Source organism: Zosterops lateralis (assembly GCF_965231275.1).
Source record: "Zosterops lateralis genome assembly, chromosome: 6".
NCBI lineage: Eukaryota > Metazoa > Chordata > Aves > Passeriformes > Zosteropidae > Zosterops > Zosterops lateralis.
This window is the reverse complement of record NC_139761.1, coordinates 16,160,001-16,172,911: the sequence shown is the minus strand read 5'-3', so window position 1 is coordinate 16,172,911 and position 12,911 is coordinate 16,160,001. Positions and strand designations below refer to the sequence as shown.

Below are 12,911 nucleotides of genomic sequence, written 5' to 3'. Positions count from 1 at the left end.
CTAACTCAATGAAGATTAGAAGACACCAAACAGAACACGAACATAGGTTGAAGGGATGGGGAAGACAGCAAGTAAGATAGAAGGGGAAAGAACAGAGAAAGTATGCAATTTTACCAAAAAATGAAAAATGGACATGTTTGCTTAGTTATTTCAAGTGCAAGAAATTGAAATGAAAGCATCTGTGCACCAACACAGAAACCATTCCCACTGTAGCTTCAATAGCGCCATAATTTTCTTTGTATAGTCAAAGACAGCTAGAGAATTACACAAAGTCTATGGAAAGAACTATAATATCCCCCAAATTTTTCTTGCATTAAAAGCCCCTCAATTTCAGTAAATGTCAAATCTATTGAAAAAAAGTTATGGACACTTCCTCTAAGTCAAACACCATTGCTTTGAACAGAATCCCTCTCTCAGTACTTGCCTTCATCTTAAAATTGCCCATGAGTGTAAGTACAGCATGAGATCTGCATCAAAAAATCTTCAGAGGCAATGCCACCAGCTCCAGCACCTGCTCTGCATCTTTACAGAAGCACAAAAGAAAGCATGAGAATTTCTCATTAAATTCTCCGTGGTTCCAATGATCAGATTTTCACTGCTGCTCCTCCCTTGGAGGCATACTCATGATAGCTAAGGCTGCTAATTTACTTTGGGTTCTCTTGCAGGGATTTTCCTTCCCAGCTGTTATCAGTCCACAGCTGGAGTTGATATGCTTCACTCTTGTTCACCATGTTTAAACTGGACTGAAACAGCTGCTCTGTTTGCTCTAAGCTTTGCAACAGTGGTATCTAAGCCTCAGTGGCAGTTTGCACAAGCAAAACAGACTTTTATCTCAAAACGTCCAGATTGAATTTATTCTCTGCTGCTGGTGAAGAAACCAAAATGTTAGTACTGCCCTACTTTCTAGCTACATAAAATAGAAAAATTCATTTTTCTGCATCAGAGAAAATTCAGTTCCTGGTAGGGAATTGTTTAGCTGGAACAATTAATGTGAGCAAATAAACAAATGGAAATCATCTGTCACATGCAGCTGCCCTTCTTTCACAGGGGTGAGTGTCTTACCTAGAAAGAAAGGGCTTCATATAGGTATTGAGGATTTAACAGTCATAAAGCAGTTCTACCCCTCCTGTTCTTCTGTCATTAAAATAGACCATGTTTTTCACAGTAATGCCAAGTCAGCTATGATAGTGTTTAACCATTATCGTTTTTTCCCGTTTATCAATATGCAAATGTTCATACATTTTTCTTCTATCTAAAGACAAATATAAAGCAATTCTTTACTGCCTACTGTAAAGAAGAGTTAGGATTACAGATTGCTCTTTAGCAATAGGCAAGGCATTATCAATAGCGAATGCCTAAGTATATAGACACACATCTTAGGGCCTCCATTTTAGTTTTAGCTTAATTATAGGAGTTTGAGAATGAAGTGCCATGACTAAGAGACTAGAGCACTGTTTACACTTCTTTAAGCCTAAAAATATAATGGTTTCAGTGACAAACCTTGCACTTGGGTCCCTAGACTTACACCACAGCCACATTATGAAAAAAAGGACAGCATTTGCTGAGGGACAGACCATTTGGACACATTCTGCTCCCTCATTCTGCTTAGAGCACTCTGCTTTGTTCATGGAATCACAACACGGATGGTCTCAATTACTTTTAAAAGCTTTAATTCACTTAATTAAGCTACCATGATAAATATTGTTGGTTTTTTGGTTTGAACAATCCTGGAAGTAAATTAGATGGCTTGGCTCCCAGTTAATATATATTCTTGTATCTGTATTTTCCAAGCTGCCTACATTATTTATAAAACTTTCACTGCATGCAAAAGTTTTCTCTTAACCATGTGGGAGAGAAAGAAATCTAGCACATTCTGTTGTATATTTTATTAACTGAAAATAAACAAAAACATTGTAGAAGACTAAGCAAGTATTTAATGATCTTGACAGAAGTTGACATTTCTCTCAAAGGTTAAACTTATCCCACATGCCAGATCCTTTTGCGGGTGTTGGCTACCCAAAAATCCTCAGTATATAATTTAATGGTTGTTAAAAGGTTGTACTAACATGAATTTATCTGGGAATATATTTATGAAGTAAACATGACCCTTAGAGACATTTGTTAGGTGCACCACCAAATCCCAAAGAAGTACTGACTTCCCAGGAATGTCATCCATTGTAACAAGAAGTTAAGACTCCTTGACACTATCTCTACTTCTGGGGGTGAGTTTTTGTTAGGCAACATGAACGTAACAAAGACATCCTCCATTTTTGAGATTCTAGACTGACAAAAGGATGGAGAAAAAGAGAATTTGCCTTCATTTTCAGACAAACAAACAAAGAGAAACTAGTTTGCAGAAGAGGGAACTGAATCCAGATCCTGTCACTCTTGTGTCAAATTCTCCCTTCCCTGGTGTTTTTCACCAAATTCAGTAAGCCATTTTTCTCTTCCCAGTATCAAACCAAAGTAAGATAAGCAAATGTAACTCAGCAAGAGTACTTCCACACTAAAGCAAAAAGAGAGCCAATCTTATTAGAACATCCTGGAAACAGCAGTTTAAAACCTAACCACACACATACACTGAGCCTAGAGAATTATAATAACTATTATTTTAATGGGTTTAGATGGAAAACATAAATTATCTTAATGATTTCCAGATTCCTCTGATAGAAATTTTGACTGAGCTAAAATCAGATAAACAGAGTATCAAAGACTTTAGCTCCAAATGCCTCCAGAACGATTACAAGACAGAGATGTTTGGAGAAGAAAGTAAATATTTTCAACAACTCATTAAATAAAAAGAACATGATAGAAAACGGATGATGGCAATATTAAATATTAAAAGCTGAAAGCAGTCTGAAAAGAAATGTCAGGTCTTTACTGCCTTATGAGGAAAGGGTGTTTAGCAACAAAACTGCAGGTTGCCAATAAATTTTACTGCATTTAGTCACAGCTCTGCTCCATAGGAGTTGAACAGGTAACAACACATTTATAACTATGCAATAGAAACAAAGGTGAAATATCTGTTCTCAAACAGGGAAAGCTGGCTAGACCAGTGGTTTCAAACATTTTGAGATTTATTGCCAGTCATAAATGTACACGACGCATTCTCAGTCTGCATTTTAGAAACATACCACAGCAAAATTGTAGTAGCAGTAAGTTCTCACACAGCAGGATGTGTAAAACAGAATATGAGGAAATAGGGATCATCAGTTGTTGTAAAGCATTTGGGAGAGATCTTTGAATGACATAAGCGTCTACAACTCCACGAGCCCCGGTGGAGCCAGGACACTTTGCAACACATGAGGATCTGTCCTCTGGAGAAGGTGAGCTCAAGCTTGCTGGTTCACACCTCAGCCAAACACCCTGTTTATGGTAACTCCTATGCTACCTGTTTATGCTGCCCTGTGACCTTCTGCCTTTAGGATCCAGAAGATGCAGTCAGCAGCCCCAGTCATATAAATCCTTCAGAGAGCATAACAGCACCAGCTCAGGTCTCCAGATGTTTAACAGAAGCACAGCCCAGCCAAAGCTGCTTCTGATGCAGGTCAGGTGGACTGTCTTTTGATGATGCAGATGCTGCTGAAGGCTTAACTTCCACAGCCAGCTGTTTTGTGGTTTTGCTTCTGAGGGAGAGTGTCTGGGAGCTGTGCACACCCTTCAGCACAGCTCTTCAGCTGAAGAGGGGTGGCTGACGACCACCATGTCTCAAAACCAGCCAACACTAGTGAAACAGCCTAAATGGTTTGGAGACATTTGCCTCCAGGTGCTTTGCTACTGCAGCAGCAAGGACAGCATATGTACCCATATACACTTACCAAAGACATGAAGCCTACAGTTTTAAAAAAAACCAAACTGTTTTTTTGGGGGACTGCAGGCAGGTCTGACTTGTACTGCCCACACGGAGACACAGGGGCTTCAAGTGGGTCTGAGCATGTGAAAAGAGAGGACATAACGTTCATTCCTATTCATTATAAACCCAGAGAAAGGACACAAGAGAAAGGACACAGAAAGACATTCTTGTGAGAGACATCTTACAAACAGTTCAACAGAAACATAATGAAGAGATGCAAAATTCTCCCAGTCCAGCAAATGAAAAAAAGAGTGCAATTTAAAACTGAAGAGAAGACCATGCATCATTAACCTAGTTTAGCTGATGGAGATTTTATGACAGACCATTGCACAGCCAGCCTTGGGCAAGGAGGCTTCCAGTATTGTTTAAGCAGTTATGCAGTTGAATCAGGTAACAGAAATAGATGGTAAAGTCACACTCCATGATGCAAACAAACCACCAACTGCCTGGGCTCAGGAAGCACCTTCCCACACTGGTAAATGATGACACGGCAGCCCATCATGGGAAGGGTTATGTGTTCCGCTCACTGATCACAAAAACAGGAAACTGAGTGGAACAGATCATGGGTCTGAACTGTCACAGTCCTGTGCTGCAACCTCCTCTCATTCACTTAACACTAAAGCAGAACTTTTCTTTTGAAGACCAGAAGGCCCATTATGAGCCGTTGTCCCACTCCCCTCAGCTTCTGACACCACTGGATTTCAACAAGTTACGCTGGCACTGCACTCAGCAACTTCAGCAGAAACACATGCTTTTATTTCAGAAAATATTACAGTAACTAATTTTCTTCACTACTATAGTAACTCTATCTCCAGGAACTGTCCACCTCAGACAAAACAACATCACAGGGTAATCCAAGGTGAGAAAATATTTCATTTAATAACACTGGTAAGGACAAGACTGCTCTCACTCTCACAGCACTGTAGTGACATTCCAAGCTGTTACCAGTCCACTATTGGCTCTGCATCCTTCTAACTGTATTTTGAGCAAGTGAAGAAGATAAGGAAGGTGGGAGCCTGCAGGCAGCATCTCCACACTCCCTTTGGTGACTGCCATAGCACTCAGGTATAATAGTGTTTCCTGGGCTCTCCTACAGGTAACAGTTGCAGACAAAGTTTAAAATTCTTGTAATCAGCAGGAGTGCTTAATATATTACTGCTATCAGTCAGGATGTGACAACTGTACAAAAATATTATTAACTTTGGCAAACTTCTTTTGAGGGAAAGAAAAACACCTCAGCTATCAGTTCTTAGCTTAGGTGTTGTCATAGCCATAAAAGCAAAACTCACTGTGAGCCCAAGAGCTGCTCTGCATGTTCTCCTGCCAGTGAGGTCCAGCTCTAATTGTGCCAGGGCAGAAACTTCTCCTGGAGCAGCCACATCTTCCCACATGCACTTTTGAGAGAACACGCTGCGTCCCACTCCAGCTCTGCCTTCTCCTTCCAGCTTCTCTGCCCAGACAAAGATGATCTAATGTATGTCTCTCTTTGTGCAGGCCCTGAGCTGAACCCTAAAGATCACTTGTGCAATCTAGCTGTGGTCTCATTCAGCTCAGCAGCTGCTGCTTCCCAGGGCTCCAGCCTGGAGGAAGCCAAATGGCTTTCAGCACATCTGCACACGCAGCCCAGGCACAGAGCACCAGAGTACTTCACAAAGAAGAACTAATTGCTCCTGCCTACTTCCCTGAAGAAAAATAAAGCTGAGCAGGTGTGTGTGCTTGAGCTATTGTGCTACAGGAACAACTGCTTCTGCTTTTCAGGCACCCCTTGGAGAAGGGGAACAAACCCTGGCATGAGTACAGGATCCAAAGCTGTCCTTCTGACAGAGGCCCCAGGGACACCCTGACTCTGGTTTAGCACTACAGCCTTGCACCTGCAGCCCTTAAATGCAGACTTAATACAATCCTACCCCAGTATGCAAAACATTAATAATATAATTTACAAGGGCCAAAAGAAAAAAAAATCCATAAATCTGAACCAGTTTTTCTTTTGTGAGATTTATATTTGAATTAAGAAGGAAACATTATAAATCTATCCCATGATAAAGCTTAAAACTTGGGATTTTAATATGCTGAATCCCCTATGCCCTGGGCTGTAAAAGTTGATATAGTGTTTCTTCCTAATGTTGCATTAGGCAAGTAACCAATTCATGCAATTACTGATCTGACAACACTGTTCCTGTGAACTGAAGATGAATTCACTGACTTGGACAAGAATGTACAATATTGTATGTATTGGGGCAGTAAACACAAAATAATAAATCCATTATGTTGGACTGCAGACCTTTCTGGATTCAGATGGAAAACGGCAAAGCAAGAGTTGAAGTCAGGACACCAGAAAAGAAAGCTGAAGAGACTAAAATATCTGTAAAAAGAACTTGGCTTTTGATGAGAACATGGAAAGAATTCAACATAAGATAAGTCCTTTGCTCTAAGCAGATTATGCACAAATCACAACAATCACCAATTGTTACTTTATAACCTAACTTAAGACTTTCTTTATGTATTCTGCGTCAGGTTTTAATCCAAATTTTTTCTCTTTCTGCCATTAATGCCAAGAAGCCCCGAAAATAGAACTGTCAGCAGTCCTTCTATAGTTCTGATACCAAAGAAAACTGGAAACATCTGGATTCATTTTTCAACAGGACAGCCAAGAAGAAGGTATTTTAGGCAAGAGCATCTGCCTGTGGAGTTCCCTAACATGGCTAAACGTGTCTAGTTTTGAAAAGATGGCCTTTGGAAACCAACTCAATGCAACACTGCAAAAGAGCATTAAATGGCATTCAGGACTCCTCAGCCACTGCCATGACCACAGAGCCTTACAGGAAACACATGGATGCACAAATAACATCCAGACAGCTAATGTAAATAGCTCTTCTGTATATTTGGGGAAAAAAAGAAGAGAGAAAAAAAAAAAAAAAAAAAAAAAAGAGAAGAAAGAAGGAAACCCAAGCAGTTTTGCTTGGAAAAATAGTTTCCTTACCAGTGGAGATGGACAATTTCTTCACATTTACATGGGCACACACATCTACTGCTTTGTTTTACGTGAAGCAGATAGGAGAGACACGAAGACTATTAAAAACCACATAATTATTATCCTGTTTCATAATGAAAACAAGAAACCCATCAATTATGGAGTTTCCAATGGGTGAGGATTCTCTGTTCAGCAGTTCTGCTCCATACTGCCACTGCAGAACCAGTTATACAGTGCTGGGAGGAAGCAAACATGTAGGTTGTATAGATGAAAGCTAAAAGACTATGTTTGAGATTAGAAATGAAAGATGACTCAAGTACATTTCATATATGAAAACAGGTTAAATGAATGAATCAAGAACAGGAAATGGGAACTGATCTTAAATATACTGAAAATAATTCAAATCCAAACCAGATTGGGAGTATGGCTCTTCAGGGCATGTGAACTGAGCTCAGGAAGCTGCCTAAACACAGACTGAAATAAAAGTCCAGAAGGATACTGTCCTTATAAAGTACAACTATTTATTACTTTTTGCATTAAATTCACCCAGACCAGGAGCCCAGAACCACTTTAACAGCCCCAGCAGTGCCTCTCAGAGAGCTGTACTGGCTGGAGTTGTTGGCAGCTGCCCAGCCAGATGAGTGGTAACCAGGCATTGTGTAACAGAGGCATTTTTCAAGGAGTTGCACAGACACAGGGAGAAACAGCAGAAATCAAAACTGTCTCAATTTAATGGCAGTATTCAAGATCCCAATCATTATTGGCCAAATGCTGCTACAACTCTGGGACACGGTGGTGGGGCTCTGCTCCCTTTTGAGAAGACAGAGGTCCTGTGAGCAGAAGTTGGCAGCACGAAGCTACCATTCCCTGTTCTCCCTTAGGACAGAACTGTTTAACAACACAGTGAACAATAGCTACACCATAAATGTATGGGTTTGGGGGTTTTTTTTAATCCTATTGAGTTTAAATCAACACTCTTCTTAAGAGATTTTGGACCCACAATTTCACACACTGATGAAACTAGATCTGGAAGTACATGTAGCACTGAATGGAATGAAAGCCAGAGTAATTTAGGCAGATGTTCTGTCTTTTATTAAGGCTTCATGGAAGAATTTTTTTTGCAGCTCTGGTCACTGCTGAGAAGACAAAGAACCTGAATGGGAAAGTCGGAGAGAGTTCCCAGTCTAGAGGCCAACAAACTAAATCATGGAGGAAAAAAACCCATCGAAACCAACAGAGAATTAAAAGTTTAAGTTTTAGAATTAAAGGATTAAAATAATTCAGTTTTAGAATTTAGAATTTTAGAAATTACAAAATCAAACTGGTTTTGAGAATGTTTTGTTATCACTTAGGAGCGCTAAACAGCAGAATTTCTTCCAGAAACAGGAGACACAACTTGCTTTTTTATCAGTTCACCACCAACCACAAAGGCACTGCTCAAGTGACTTTTAAACCTTATCCTGACTAACCCTCCTCTCTGCATGGCAGGGTGCTTTCCTTGTTGGAAGTTGGCTTTATAAAGAGAATTCTACCACAGCTTTGCATTTCTCTGCCCCCTCCAGCCCCAGTCAAGTCCTGGTCAAGGGCTGGGCCATCTCTGGCCACAGTAACCACCTGACTCAGCTTCAACAAGCAGGGTGGGCAAAGCCACATCCAGCCCCCTCTGCCCAGAGAGGAGCTGCATTTCTGCAGGGAGAAGGGCCCCCAGCACAGCTCTGATGGTGAGGCTGTCCCACAAAGGCCAGGCAGCCTTAGGCTCTCTATGCTGCAGCCAGAGCTGAGGCCTGACACGTGTGCATTCCTGCACTCCCAGCACGCTCTGGGATGAGGCTGCACGACCCATCTGGGTCCAGGGCTGTGCCCAGAGCCAGGCACCCCCTGCCCACCCTGCACCAGCTAAAATCCAGGCTCCAGGCTCCAAAGCATAGGTGCTAAATTAATGGAGTGCCATGGAGTGCCAAAGTCATTGGGACATGGTCTTTCTAGACTGCTTTTTTCTGGATTTCAATGCTGGTTTAATTGCCAAAGGAGCATCTCCAGAACTCGCTTTTCAGGCCATTGCAGTGACGACAAGGATCCCCCAAACATCAACACCCTTCTTTTGGGACCTAATTATCTGTTCTCTCCGGTTTAAGTCTGGCTATTAGATCACTCAAAAACAAAGACTCAAAACAAAATCACCAGGGTACAATTTACAGGAAAGATAAGCACCAGATTGACGACATAATTTTTTTTTGGCACTGAATTAGTGCAAACTTCAGCTGCAATGACAGGCAAACAAATACTCATACTAAGCTTAAGACAAGTATCCTCACTAATTCCGCATGATTTGATGTATTAAGATCATTAAAGAATATAATGGAACACAGAGAAGCTCAAGCAAGCCCAGGTTCTGAACCTCTTCCCACATGAGGCTTCTCAGTTCAGATGTGAAGATCCATCCTGGCTGCAAGAGCCTACCAGCATAACTTCTCCCTGCATAAGCAATTGTTCTGATGGAGCCTGAGCAGCATTACTAACTAGAATGACAACATGGCTTAACTCAAACAGAGACTGTTCTACTTGAAGTCAGACCTTCTCTGCCTTTCACTTTAAAGAGATGAGATCTTAAGTTCTCTGCTGACAGAGATTGGGTGTTGTCCTACTTAGATTAGAGAGCATATTTACCAGATTTAAGGTATCTGGGGAGATAGCAATTCAGAGTAAACAAAGCCATTCTTTTATAAAATTAAACAAGAGTCCAAAGAGGGAAGCAATAGGTGAGGATATGCATCACATAAAATTCATTAAATGAAGCAAGTAACAGCTTAATCAAGGAAAAACGTTCAATAAACGTTTCTCCAAAGTCAAAGTGTACTTCTGGTATAAGCCACAGCAGATAGGAGAGACACAAAGACAGGAGGCCTAAGCTAGCCAAAGCCTGGATTCCTGGTTGAGGCTGTCCTGATAAGGCAGGTCCTCTAGCTCTGCCCACCACACATGGGGGCTGCATCTGCCTGTCCCGAACTTGCTTAAAGGACTGGCTGCTACTGGGGGGGCTGTTCAGCTCTGCCTTGCCAACAGCCATTCCTGCAGGACCCAGTAAACATGCAGCTGCACAGTGATCTGGCCCAGCTCAGCCATTAGATACAAAATTAAATGACCAAAATAAACAACTCTTTTTTTTTTCTTTTTCTTAAAAAAAAAAAAAAAAAAAAATAATTTAAAAAAAAATTCCAACTCTCCCTATGGTTGACTGCACAAGGTGGGGTCAGAATGCAGCAAGGAAAACAAGGGGCCAGAGCAGGCCCATATCACAGCCAAGCCACAGCCCTGGAGAATGCATTTAGAGTAACTTACAACTGAAACTAAACCACCCACAAATAGCATGAAGGGAGGCTGAGTGAAAAGCAAACCCGCTGATACTAAAAAAGTGACAGATAAACAAGGGAAACAACTAAGCCTGAGGTTTAGGACAAAAAAAGAGACCAGCACCTAAACTTTTTCCAACATTGTAAATTAATAGCCTACACACACATGACTGAACAATCCTGCCCACATTCATTTTTTCCACAGCATAAGAAGAGAGAGGAATTAATCACCTGGGGATCCATCATCTAAATTAAATGCAGGGGTGGGCAGTGGAATTCATGTGACATCTGTGAAGTCCAACATACCCTCTGGGTGCAACGTTTTTAGTAGGTGTCATTTTTATGAGAATTGGCAAGAATTGAGGGACACTTTAGTAATAAATGTATTCTCTTGAAATTAAGTATTGCTTAACCACATGTATTCTACAAATATATATTCTAATATTCAGCATACAGTTGGAAAAAGGACAAAAAAATTAAACTTCTCCACTCCTGGATTCATGCCCTAGCCACTGAGTTGTAAGATCACAGCTCACCTAATGAATATTTCTGTACTGAAAGCAAGGTGAAACAGTTTCATAAGTAAGAAGTCAGAGACCACCAGCCCAGAACAGCACAAAGGTTTATGGGTCTAGCACTCTCTTGAGAAATGAGTTGCAAAATCAGAACTCGATTCTTCACATGTGTCTAACAGCTACAGACAAAACCTAGAAAGAACAGGAAGGGGGAAAAAAAGGCATGACAATGTATTCCCTTGCATGGTTTTTAAGTAATCTTGATCCCCTGATATGTAACCTAAAGACACTTGGGACTCTCCAAGAAGAACTTATCAAGGTACACCTTGCTTCTGGATACCTTGGGACACCCAACTAATCAACACTGTAAAGACTAAAGGCACACAAAGCATCAAACCTCAATGCATTCAGAAATCATCACTGGGAAAAACCTGAGCCTGCACAGACCAGAGACTGAGGGTCAGGACTGCAGGGGTCCAGCCCCAAGGTGCGGGTGCTCTCAGGCTCTTTTAGCTGGTTGGGCACTTGACAGCCCCATGTGGCCCCGTGGACACGCCGAGATCTCATTTCCCGGCACAATTACCTGGCCGTGCGCACTGCAGGAACAGGCACGATAGCGATCTTTGCATTCTCCTCTAGAGAAACGCAGCACATGAAACACCGGGCATGTTCCACAGCAAAGGACAGTTACAAGACCAGCTTAATTAACAATGGTATTTATTTCGGATTTCTGTTTAACAATCAGAATGATCCGAAACACCCAGGAATTCAGCTCCATGGTATGCATTCCAGAGCTGTGAACAGGACAGCCTGAAAGAGCTTACACCTGTACCTGCTGCTTTAGCAGTGCTCTTGGGTACAGCAGGGCATGACTTCAGTAACTGTTTTCTGACGCTAATTTCATCCCATACAGAAGGGAACTCTCTAGCCATATCCACAGCTGCCTTTGGAGTTTTGGCTAAACCACATCTCTAATTACGTGAAGCGCTCCTAGAGAAGATGATCTAATTAGCTGCTGCTGGCCTGTGACAACACTTAGCTGTTAACCCACAGAGAATACCTGAATTTTAGATAGAAGGCCATTTCCATACAGCAATACCACGCTGAAACTGTTCTAAGTACAGATGAACCTCGGACATAATTTATATGACTCAATTCCCCAGTACTCCAAAGCAGTTACTCCATTCCTACCTGCCTGCAAGTCCCACAGCCGACAGGCAGCACAGGCACCCTCCTGCTCCCCCGCCCTGCCCTCCCCGCTGTGCCCGCCCGGGGGTCCTGCCCCGGCCCCTGCCCCGCTGTGCCCGGCCCGGTACCTGCTGGGGGAGGCCGTGCCCGCCGGAGCTGCCGTGGGACGGAGCCGCCCTGCACTCCCCGCTCTCCTCTCCCCGCCGGCCGCCGCTCCTCCCGCGCCTCCCGCGCCCGCCCGGCCCGGCAGGTGCGCCCTGCGCTGACTGACTGACTCACCCATCGCTGTCACCGGGGGAGTTCCCGCGGCCGCCCGGGGCTCTCCCGCCCCGCCACAGCCGCTCGCCGGGGCAAACTCACCTCCAAACTCACCTCCAAACTCACCTCACTCTTCCCTGGCGCTTGCTGGACCGTGACACCTGTAAAGTCTATGCCAGAGCTGCCCCTCTCTTTCCTAGAAGCGCAGCCAGGCTTCTGTTTTAGAGAGAAAAAGCGATTTTTTTTTAATGTTTAACGGTGTGCTTAGAGAACGGCATATCCAGCTCCGCAGCCAGACGTGAGAAGGCCCCCGCCGCTAGAGTGCATCGTGTGTAGGGTGATTTAGGGATCACACGCAGTTTATTGGTTCAGAATTTTCAGCAGAAAATTCTGGTTCGGGAATTTCCTTGCAGGAAGGAAAAGTTCTGTAAGTCTCAAGGTGGTTTCCCCTTGATTCCAGTTTTTGGTAACTGGAAGTGCTAAAAATACCCCAAGAGGCAAATATGAGGAAAAGGTGGGGCTGGATTAGCAGGGAAAAGTGTGTGTTTCCCCAGAGAAATGCTGTTTACACTCTGAGAGCATTAACATTTCCAGTCATCGAAGTTTTGCACTAATAGCTTTTGATTTGCAGTCTTCAGTGGATTCCCCATCCACCAAGACTGTATTCTTTCTGTTACAAGAATTTTCATTTTAAATTTAATAGCACCACAGATCTGCTGCTAACTAAGAATTTCATGCCTGTCATCACGCAGTGTAACACAGCTACTTCCAGCCCC

The 12,911-nt window shown here is 42.7% G+C and overlaps 1 protein-coding gene across 12 annotated transcripts in view; it reads right to left on the bottom strand.

Moving 5' to 3' along the window:
* The window catches only part of TC2N (tandem C2 domains, nuclear), a 29,869-nt gene extending 17,379 nt beyond the window's left edge, over positions 1–12,490 (bottom strand). Inside the window, exons 1-2 of one of the 12 annotated variants that reach the window (XM_083863153.1) lie at positions 12,250–12,490; positions 425–522 (exon numbers count right to left, since the gene is read on the bottom strand). The gene's annotated coding sequence lies outside the window, so the exon portion shown is untranslated. Of the gene's footprint in view, positions 1–424; positions 523–5,142; positions 5,164–11,880; positions 11,903–12,005; positions 12,100–12,156 lie in introns of those variants that run through there. The other 11 variants (XM_083863150.1, XM_083863148.1, XM_083863145.1 and 8 more) reach the window with 11 other exon arrangements.
* Positions 12,491–12,911: the final 421 nt, after the last annotated feature.